The sequence below is a fragment of the Arachis ipaensis genome, chromosome B6 (assembly GCF_059453495.1).
Source record: "Arachis ipaensis isolate K30076 ecotype BB chromosome B6, ASM5945349v1, whole genome shotgun sequence".
In the NCBI taxonomy this organism is placed as follows: domain Eukaryota; kingdom Viridiplantae; phylum Streptophyta; class Magnoliopsida; order Fabales; family Fabaceae; genus Arachis; species Arachis ipaensis.
Window position 1 is genome coordinate 63,716,763 of NC_142441.1, and position 11,594 is coordinate 63,728,356.

General features: G+C 33.9%; 1 non-coding gene across 1 annotated transcript; it reads left to right on the forward strand.

Annotated features, from left to right (window-relative positions):
• The first annotated feature begins 3,600 nt into the window (after positions 1–3,600).
• Positions 3,601–3,708, forward strand: LOC148556219 (small nucleolar RNA R71). The gene has a single exon (XR_015887703.1). It is a non-coding gene; the product is annotated as a small nucleolar RNA R71 (small nucleolar RNA).
• Positions 3,709–11,594: the final 7,886 nt, after the last annotated feature.

The window sequence follows — 11,594 nt, forward strand, 5'->3', positions numbered from 1 at the left end:
GTTGAAGCCCCGCTTCTTCTACCTGTCATACAACCAACAAGGCACAAGCAAGAAAGAGATAAATGCAGGAAGTATTCTTGTCAGAAATGCTGTTAGTATGAGTGATGTAATATATCAAAGAGTTAGTGGGTTAGTGAACTGAATTGTAACAAATAAGAGAACACTACAAACGGGTAATGGGTAAAGGAAAGAAAATAACTACAACTGAAAGTAAATCACTCAAATGAAATTAAATCAAACAAAAGAAAAATGCTCAATCTAGGTAATCAACCAATTTAATCATTGTTGATACAAAATCAATCCCCGGCAACGGCGCCATAAACTTGATAACGAAAAAACTTGTCTCTCAACAAATTTCCCTCGGCATGTATACCGAATTGTCGTCAAGTAAAAACTCACAATAGAGTGAGGTCGAATCCCACAAGGATTGATTGGTCAAGCAACTTTAATCGGAGGAATGTTCTAGTTGAGCTAAGCAGAAGTTGATTTGAGAGTTGCAGAAAATTAAATGGCGGGAAAGTAAATAGCAGAAATTGTAAATGCTGGAAATAAAGAACTGAATATAAATGACAGAAAATAAATTGCAGAATCTTAAATGGAAAATGGGGAATTTAGCATAAAAGTAAATGGGAGAAAATAAAGAGAATGGGTAAGATCAGAAATGAGGAATTCATTGGGCTCAGGAGATGTTGCATTCTCTGGATCAAATTCATTTTCATCTCTTCCTCAATCAATGCATTCATTGATCTCCTTGGCAATCTTAAGTGATTGAATTCCAATTCCTTGGTAATTCAATCTCTCAAATCTTGATCAATAGCCAATTCCTTGGTCTAATTGCTCATGAGAAGAGATGAAGTGTGGTCACTGATTATACCACATGTATTCCCAAATCAAAATGTTGGTAGGATTATATGTCACTATATCCATCCAAATCCCAATTTGGTCCAACATGAGAAAGCATTTCTAGTATGATCTCTTCATTCGTCTTCCAAGGTTCCGAAGAGATCCAAGTATGAATAGCTTCTTTTCGAAGACAACTACCCAATTAGATGAAGATTGAAAGCTTTCTAGTAAAATCAAGAGAAAAAGAAAGAAGAATAATAATGAAAACTATTATTGATCCATCAAATTACAACAGAGCTCCCTAACCCAATGGAAGGGGTTTAGTTGTTTATAGCTCTGGGAATGGAAAGCAAAGATGGAAAATACATTTTGAAAGTAAAACTAGAAGTTGCAGAGAAAGTAAAATTATACAGAGAGTGGTTTTCTCAATCCAAAAGCTCTTTTCTAGTTCAAAACTACTCCTATATGTACTACTCTTCTGATCTTCTAGTTGGCTCTTCAAGTCTTGGATATGAGCCTTTGGATCTTGAGTTGAAGTAGTTTGGAATCATCAATGGGCTCAGCTTTACATGCAGAGAAAGTGTGAAGTAGGAATGGACTTTAGCTAGGACGTTAGTGGCGTTAACGTTAAGTGAAAATGTGGGTTCGAGAACATTAGTGACAATCACCTTTTTCACTAACGTTCCTAGCGCAAGATGGTTCACGTTAACTTCAACGTTAGTGGCACTAACCTGTCCACTAACGTTGCCTCTTGGTCTATCGTAAGCGTTATTAGCGTTTACCTTTGCCAATAACGTTGCTCTTAGCCCACCTTTTCTCACGTTAGAGTCCACGTTAGTATAACTAACGTGGCTCTTAACATGGGCATGCCTTAGCCTCGAGAGCGTTAGTGACACTTACCTTTGTCACTAACGCTCCAAACGCCCCTTCTCACGTTAGTGCCCCACGTCAGTTGTCTTAACGTGGCCACTAACGTCGTGGTGATTGCCATCTCCAACATTAGTGACAAAGGTGAGTGTCACTAACATTGGCTCATCATTTCTTTCCTCCACGTTAGCTTCCACGTTAATGCAATTAACGTGGCAACTAATGTGGCTCATAGTGGCTTGGTCCAACGTTCGTGGCAAAGGTGAGTGTCACTAACGTTGGCGATTCCTTGCTCCTCCCATGTTAGTGTTCACGTTAATGTAGTTAACGTGACTCTTAACGTGGCCAATTGGGCTTAGTCCAACGTTAGTGACAAAGGTGAGTGTCACTAACGTTGTCTTTGTCTTCCTTTCCACGTTAGAGTTCACGTTAACTGAGTTAACATGACTCTTAACGTGGCTAATTGCCAATTTGGAGTGTTAGTGGTATTCACTTTTACCACTAATGCTGGAGCTCCCTTTCTCTCCACGTTAACTACCACGTTGATGTAGTTAACCTGGCAATTAACGTGGGCCATGATGGTTTCGAAGGCGTTATTGGCAATCACTTTTCTCATTAACGTTGCAAGTTTATTCCCATTCCACGTTAGTGGTCACGTTAATTAGATTAACGTGGCTGCTAATGTGGCTCTTCCTTGCTTCCTTTGTCCTGAAATCAAGCAAATAAAGTGCATCAAAGCTCTAATCCAAGTTATGAGACATGCATTATCCAATTTGTCATTCAATTCATGCATAATTCTCATAAAATCACATGAAATTCATAATGTTTGCTTGAATCAAGATGTAAGTGATTATCTACCCAAAACTTGCTTATTAAATAAGAAAATGCATGAAACTACCCTAAAACAATAAAGAAAAGGTCAGTAAAACTGGCCAAAATGCCTTGGCATCAATATTCATCAGAGCTCATGAATGGCACAAGGAAGTTCAATGGAATCTCTATGGTCTCTGTATGAGCCTCAGATTCCTTTGGTTCCTCAAAGGGAAACTCATTTCTGTCCAGAGGACGTTCCATGAGGCGTTTCTCACTAGGACTCACGTCCTCCTCACGCTCTCCAGGTTCGGCCATGTTGGTCATGGTTATGGCCTTGCACTCTCTCTTGGGATTTTCTTCTGTATTACTTGGGAGAGTACTGGTAGGAGTTTCAGTAATCTTCTTACTCAGCTGACCTACCTGTGCCTCCAAATTTCTAATGGAGGACCTTGTTTCATTCATGAAACTTAGTGTGGTCTTGGATAGATCAGAGACTATGGTTGCCAGGCCAGAATAGCTCTATTCAGAATTCTCTGTCTGTTGCTAAGAAGATGATAGAAAAGGCTTGCTATTGCTAAATCTGTTTCTTCCACCATTATTATTGAAGCCTTGTTGAGGCTTTTGTTGATCCATCCATTAGAAATTTGGATGATTTCTCCATGAAGGATTATAGGTGTTTCCATAGGGTTCTCCCATATAATTCACCTCTGCCATTGCAGGGTTCTCAGGATCATAAGCTTTTTCTTCAGAAGATGCTTCGTTAGTACTGTTGGATGTAGCTTGCAATCCATTTAGACTCTGAGAAATCATATTGACTTGCTGAGTCAATATTTTGTTCTGAGCCAATATGGCATTCAGAGTATCAATTTCAAGAACTCCCTTCTTCTGAGGTGTCCCATTGTTCACAGGATTCCTCTCAGAGGTGTACATGAACTGGTTATTTGCAACTATTTCAATGAGTTCCTGAGCTTCTACAGGGGTTTTCAGATGAAGGGATCCTCCTGCAGAATGGTCCAATGACATTTTTGACAACTCAGACAGATCATCATAGAATATACATATGATACTCCATTCTGGAAGCATGTCAACAGGACACCTTTTGATCAGTTTCTTATATCTTTCCCAAGCTTCATAGAGGGATTCTCCTTCCTTCTGTCTGAAGGTTTGGATTTCCACTCTAAGCTTGCTCATCTATTGAGGTGGAAAGAATTTGGCCAGAAAAGCACTGACCAGCTTATCCCAAGAGTTCAGGCTATCCTTAGGTTGTGAATCCAACTATGTTCTAGCTCTGTCTCTTACAGCAAAAGGGAAAAGCATAAGCCTATAGACCTCGGGATCAACTCCATTGGTCTTGACAGTGTCACAGATTTACAAGAATTCAGCTAAAAACTGATGAGGATCTTCCATTAGAAGTCCATAAAACTTGCAATTCTGCTGCATTAGAGAAACTAATTGACGCTTAAGCTCAAAGTTGTTTGCTCCAATTGTAGGAATTGAGATGCTTCTTCCATAGAGGTTAGAAGAGGGTGCAATAAAGTCACCAAGCATCTTCCCTACATCTCCACCATTGTTATTGGGTTCGGCCACGTCTCCTTTTTTTTCAAAAATTTCTGTCAGGTCCTCTCCAGAGGGTTGTGCTTTAGATTCTCTTAGTTTCCTCTTAAGAGTCCTTTCAGGTTCAGGATCTGCTTCAATAAGAATGTCTTTATCCCTGTTCCTGCTCATATGAAAAAGAAGAGAACAGAAAAGAAGAGAAATTCTCTATGTCACAGTATAGAGATTCCTTTATGTGAGTAGAAGAAGAGAAGAATAGAAGAAGGAGAAGAGAAAAATTCGAACACAGTGAAGAGGAGGGGGTTCGAATTTTGAGTGGAAGAGGAGTGTTAGTAGATAAATAAATAAATAGAAAGAGATGAGAGAAAGAGAATTTTGAATTTAAAAAGAATAAAAGGAAAATATTTTTGTTTTTTATTTTAATTATTAGTTAGAATTCGAAAATTAAAAAGAGAAATAAAATTAAATTAAAATTTAAAATAATTAGTTAATTAAAATTAATTTTGAAAAAGTGGGGAAGAGTTTTCGAAAATTAGAGAGAGAAAATTAGTTAGGTGGTTTTGAAAAAGATATGATTGAAATAGAAAACTTTTAAAATCAAACCAAAAAGTCAAGTAGTTAATTGAAAAAGATTTGAAAATCAAATTTGAAAAGATGGGAAGTTAGAAAAGATAAGAGGTTAGGAAAGATTTTGAAGTTAAGTTTTGAAAAAGATATGATTGAAAATTTTTTTGAAAAATATTTGAAAAAGAAATTTAAAAAGATTTGATTTTTAAAATTAAGGTTAATTACTTGACTAACAAGAAACAAAAAGATATAATTCTAAAATTTAAAGATTGAACCTTTCTTACTAGGCAAGTAACAAACTTAAAATTTTTGAATCAATCACATTAATTGTTAGCATTAATTTTGAAAATATGAAAAAATAAGAAAAAGATTTTGAAAATCAATTTTTTAAAATATATAAAAAATTGAAAAAGATTTGATTTTTGAAAAAATTTTGGAAAGATAGGATTTTTAAATTGAAAATTTGACTTGACTCATAAGAAACAACTAAATTTTAAAACTTTTTGACTAAGTGAATCCAAAATTTCAAAATTTATGAGGAAAATAAGGGAAATATATTTTTTTGATTTTTTTGAATTTTTAACGATGAGAGAGAAAAACATTAATTTGAAGCAAAACATAAAAATCATGAATCAAAACAACTAATGCATGCAAGAACACTTTGAATGTCAAGATGAATACCAAGAACACTTTGAATGTCAAGATGAACACCAAGAACTTATTTTTGAAAATTTTTTAAGGAAAAAAAACATGCAAGACACCAAACTTAGAAATTTTCAAACTTTAGACACTAACAAATTGAAAATGCATATGAAAAACAAGAAAAGACACAAAACATGAAAAATTAAAGATCAAACAAAGAAGATCATCAAGAAAAACTTGAAGATTATGAAGAACACCATGCATGAATTTTCAAAAAAATTTTTAAGAAAAATTAAAACATGCAATTGACACCAAACTTAAAATTTGACACTAGACTCAAATAAGAAACACAAAATTATTTTTGATTTTATGATTTTATTAATTTTTTTTATTTTTCGAAAATTATTTGGGAAAAGAAAATAAGGAATTCAAAATTCTTAATGAGAATTCCAAGAATCATGCAATGTTAGTCTAGAACTCTGGTCCAGGAATTAGACATGGTTTACTAGCCAGCCAAGCTTTCAGTGAAAGCTTCGGTCCAACACACTAGACATGGCCAATGGCCAGCTAAGCTTTAGCAGATCATTACATTCAACAGCAAGATTGATAGAAGTCAACAAGCTCTTGTGATGATAAGTTAAAACCTCGGTCCAAAAGATTAGACATGGCTTCACAGCCAGCCAGACTTCAATAGATCATCACGAAACTCTAGAATTCATTCTTAAAACTTCTGAAAAATAAAATAAGAAATTTTTTTTGAATTTTTTTCGAAAATAAAAATAAAAATAAGATTACCTAATCTGAGCAACAAGATGAACCGTCAGTTGTCCAAACTCGAACAATCTCCGGCAACGGCGCCAAACACTTGGTGCACGAAATTGTGATCTCAATGGCACCAAAAACTTGGTACGCACTATCATAATCTCAATTCTTCTTCACAACTTCGCACAACTAACCAGCAAGTGCACTGGATCGTCCAAATAATAAACCTTGTGTGAGTAAGGGTCGATCCCACGGAGATTGTCGGCTTGAAGCAAGCTATGGTCATCTTGTAAATCTCAGTCAGGCAGATTCAAATGGTTATGAGGTTTTGATAATTAAAATCATAAATAAAATAAGATAAAGATAGAAATACTTATGTAATTCATTGGTGAGAATTTCAGATAAGCGTATGGAGATGCTTTGCTCCTTTTGAATCTCTGCTTTCCTACTGTCTTCATTCAATCATTCATACTCCTTTCCATGGCAAAATGTATGTTGGGCATCACCGTTGTCAATGGCTACTTCCCGTTCTCTCAGTGAAAATGGTCCAAATACGTTGTCACCGCACAGCTAATCATCTGTCGGTTCTAGATCATGTTGGAATAGGATCCATTGATCCTTTTGCGTCTGTCACTACGCCCAACACTTGCGAGTTTGAAGCTCGTCACAGTCATCCCTTCCCAGATCCTACTCGGAATACCACAGACAAGGTTTAGACTTTCCCGATCTCAGGAATGGCTGCCAATAATTCTAGCCTATACCACGAAGGTTTTAATCTTAGATTAGAAACCCAAGAGATACACATTCAAGCTTGTTTGTATGTAGAACGGAAGTGGTTGTTAGGCATGCGTTCATAGGTGAAAATGGTGATGAGCGTCACATAATCATCACATTCATCATGTTCTTGTGTGCGAATGAATATCTTGCAGAAGAAATAGGCTTGAATTGAATAGAAAAACAATAGTACTTGATTAGCGGATAATTTATACGCTTTTTGGCATTGTTTTTAGTATGTTTTTAGTAGGATATAGTTACTTTTAGGGATGTTTTTATTAGTTTTTATGTTAAATTCACATTTCTGGATTTTACTATGAGTTTGTGTGTTTTTTTGTGATTTCAGGTATTTTCTAGCTGAAATTGAGGGACTTGAGCAAAAATCAAATTTGAGTATGTTTTTGCCGGTAAATTAAAGACTCCAGAGCTTCACTATTATCGTCTACACATTAGTACATTTTTTTCTGCAATGTAATGCTATTATTACATTTTTCTACAATATACAATGTTATTTTGAATATGTTTTTATCTACTATTACATTAGATAAAGAACCAAATTCTAGTTGTAATGAACCTATACACTTTAAAATGAATTTAGTATTAATTTTAATTTTAAGAAAATTATGGTTTGAAAATTGATTTTCTAAAAAATGGTTTCAAAAGTGGATGTTTTGTTAAAAAATCTGGTTTGGAAATTGGATTTTAAAAAACTAGTTTTAAAATTAGATTTTTGGTTCAAAAAGCTAGTTTTAAAACTGGATTTTCAAAAAAAAAATCGGATTTTAAATTTGGATATTTAAAAACCAGATTTAAAACCAGTTTGTAAGTAAAAAACGGATTTAAATTCTAAAATCGGTTTAAAATAGGTTTTTGTTTTTTCAAACCAGTTTAGAACCGGTTTCTCTCTTCAATCCAGTTTCAGTTTGGTTTCATGAACCACAAAATTGGTTCTGAAGTTGATCTAGTTTGGATTTTTAAAAATCCAAACCATGCCCACCCCTAATTTATTGTTCAAATTCTTTGTTGAGGTTGTAAATTGTTGATTGGTATTAAATTTTAAATGTTGGACATTTGTACTTACCAAGTACTTGTGATATTGCCTTCAAGAATGTTGTTGGATTTCTAAATTGCATGTTGTAACTAGTCACCATGTAATTTGGAGTCACTATCCATTATTAGGAAATTGTATGTAGTTGATGCATTTCTTTAGGTGATGCTTGTTTATGATTGATATTTATTTACATCACCTAGTTCATGCATTGAGATTAAGGAATTGTGAAATTAGATCGTAAGCTCACCTAGTGACATTTTTTTAGCTTTTTAAGCTTTGTGGACCATGCTGGCCATGTGATTGATCTCATCTTATATTTTTTTTCCTAAATTACATAGCAACCATGTTTCCCACTTCATGTCAATTAAGTGTTGCAAACAAACTTTTCTCTATTATCATTTTCACAATTGCTTGATTCTTGTTGAGTGCCCTTGTGCTTCTTTATTACTTGTTTATTTATCTTAACCTACAAGTTTCTTTTAAAGTATCTCAAACACACTAGAATGAGTGAAGTGCATGCTTCTTTTGTGTAATTGCGATATAGCTTTCTTTGCTAGTATGTGTGTTCTAAACCGTCCAACTTAGAATTCACACACTTATTTCCTTCGTGTCACAAATTGATTCACTCACTTTATTTTAGTGCTTCTTACCTCATTCCAACAATCTATGCTTCCATGATTTTGCATTTAATCTTCGTACGGTGTTATTTTCTATTTTTCATGGATATTCACCATAGGCAATAAGGGAAGCGGAAGAAAGAACAGACAGCAGCCGGTTGATCCACAAACTGAAAGTGGCAATCTGTCAAGTTGCCGTATCCCCCTTGCTCATCTTTGAATCCACCGAGGACGGTGCAAACTTTTAAGTTTGGGGATGTCGTCCGACCGATCGGCCATTTTTGGGTGACAAATCTCTAATCCCAAGATCCCAACACTTTTCCATTTTAATTTTTCTATTATTACTATGTCATTTAGAATTTTTAGTTGCATTTTTCTTAGTTTATGGCATTTCTTTTCATATACATATAATAAGCTTAGTCAAAATAATTAAATTTTCCAAGGAATTTATTATAGGGCACCCCAATTGATTTGAGTAAAAATTTTTCATTGAACTTGCTTGAATGGTTTTTGAGCTAGAACACACAACCATGTGAGTTTTGAGCCTAATTATGTGGTTACATCATATAACCACTATTTTGCTTGTTGTGTGTATTATTCTCTTTCTATGGTTATAATCTTTGATTTGTTTGATTCTTTATGTCCATTATTTTGTGTATGAATGCATTTATATGATTGAGGCTTTCATTTCAAATAACTCACTTACTCAAATAGCCTACCCTTTTATCTTCCTTTGTTAATCAATTTTGAGCCTATTTTAATCTCCTTTTGTTCTTAATTTTAGCACATTACTAGCCTTAAAGCGAAGAACAATAAATGTCCTTAATTTAGATCATTGATTAGCTTAGGCTAGTAAGAGTGTGTATCATTCAAGTGTGGAAAAATTTGGAAATATTGGATGAGGTAAAAATGTATTTTGAGTTTTCATTAAAAATCTTGGGAATTAGGTATACACTCATGTATTAATTATGTAAACCATATGCATTAATCTTTTTGTATATATTATGTTATTGAAAAAAATTGAAAAAAAGAAGGAAAAAGAAAAAGAAAGAAAGCAATAAAAAGGGACAAAATGCCTCAAAGAAAAGTTCAATAATAACCAATGCATGTGTTGTGATAAAAAAGCGAATGCATGAGTGTGTGAAAAAGTAAAGAATTGGTAGTTAGGTTTGCATTAGAGTTAAATAGGTTGTAGGTTAGGTGAGAGCTTAAGTTAATCTAAGATTCAAATTTCAAGCTCACTTAAGCAAATACAATCTTACGTTGACCCTAGCCCCATTACATCCTTTGGAAAAGTCCTCATGATATTTTTATGCATGCATTGAATAATTGTTGATTGTTAGATGAAAAATAAATCTTAGAAAGCATGATTAGAGGAGAATTGAGTGAATCAACCCTATACACTTGAGCGATTAGAGTAGATACACATCTAGTGAGGGTTCGATTGCTCAATTCTATGTTTCCACCAGTTATTATTTTTTATCTTGCAAGTTGTAAATTCTTTTCAATACCTCAATTCAATTGTGAATTTTGATTTGATTGTTATTGCCTTAGCCTTTATGTTCATATATGCTTTCTTGAAAACTGCTTTATTTTGACCAAGTAGTTGCATTCATGTAGATAGGTTGTATTTAGATAGTCATTAGAAAAAATTTTCATTAAAACGGCAGTTTTTTTTGGGTATTTACAGCGGTTTGAATCGCCATTATTACCAGGAACGGCGATTTTAGAAAGCGACGTAATTCTAGGCGCCATTCTGGTTATTACAGCGGTTTTCAAAAAATTGCCATAATTTCTTCAGTTAAAATGGCGGTTTTTGGATGGGTTAAAACGGCGGTTCAAACCACCATTATTTCCAAATAAAACGGCATTTTTGGGTTGGTTAAAATGGCGGTTCAAACTGCCGTTATTTCCAGGGTGAAAATAGCATTTTTGGTTAGTTAAAACGGCATTTATGAACCCCCATTTTTACCTTGGCAGAGTGGCGTTTTCGGTTGGTTAAAGTAATAACTTCAATACAAATAAAATATCAAATAAAATATGATTTTTTAATTCTAAATGTATTTAACATGTAGCTCTCAACATGTAGCTCTTAATACATCAAATTTCTATCATAAAAAAATTACACTTCTGTTATTATTCGTTCCAGAAGATATACTTCCTAAATCTTTTGGCGATAGAATCTCTCTCTCTTGATCCAATTCCTAAAAACAAAAATATAATTTAAAAAACATAATAAAAAAGAATAAATAGATAAACCATTTCAAATAAGGAAAATACATTTTTCATTAGCAAATACTACTTTAAAAAAAATAAAAATAAAGATAGAAAGAAGTGACTGAGTATTGGATATCTTCGACAATAGTTAAAATATTAAACAATTTAGTAAAATAAATTGTTTTTCACAACTACTTTCTATGTCACTACTAACCTGTCGCTTATGATGCTGATTCCGATCCCTTAGTTTTTCACACACAAATTTTAAGTCACATGTAACATTAAATAAGTCTTCAGCATCAGGATGGAATTCATGAAAATATTTTTTTTTCACGAATTCCTAGCTTCAGATCTGCAAGACATAGTTAATGATTAATCCCAAGCAAGGCATTACATTAATTCACAGGGTTAAACGAAAACACCTTTGAGGACTATCATGATAATCCACTTTATTTTCGATGAATTTGTCTTTTGGATAAAGGTAGAAAGAACCTGAGTCTTCTTGGCCTTGTATCCACAATCATCCAAATCAAACCAAAGAACAATTCTGTATCTGAACTTATGATAGTGAAAACACTGAATGTTATAAACTGGGACTATAATAATACAATTAATAATGCATGCAAAAGAAAGGGACCAATAAACAAAGGTTTCATCCACATAATCAACCAGCAAACCTGTTTTCACTAGCAGCCAACTTATCAAGCAAGTCAATTACCTCTTTTATCATCAATCCACCCGAAGCAGTACCTTGCCTGCGCTGCAGTACCTGTTTCACAAACAATAACATTTCTCAAGTCTCACTGAAACCTTAAAAATTTTCTCTTCCCTTTCAATAACTAAAACATAAAAACACATTTTTACTACTTTCTTGCAACATATTTCAA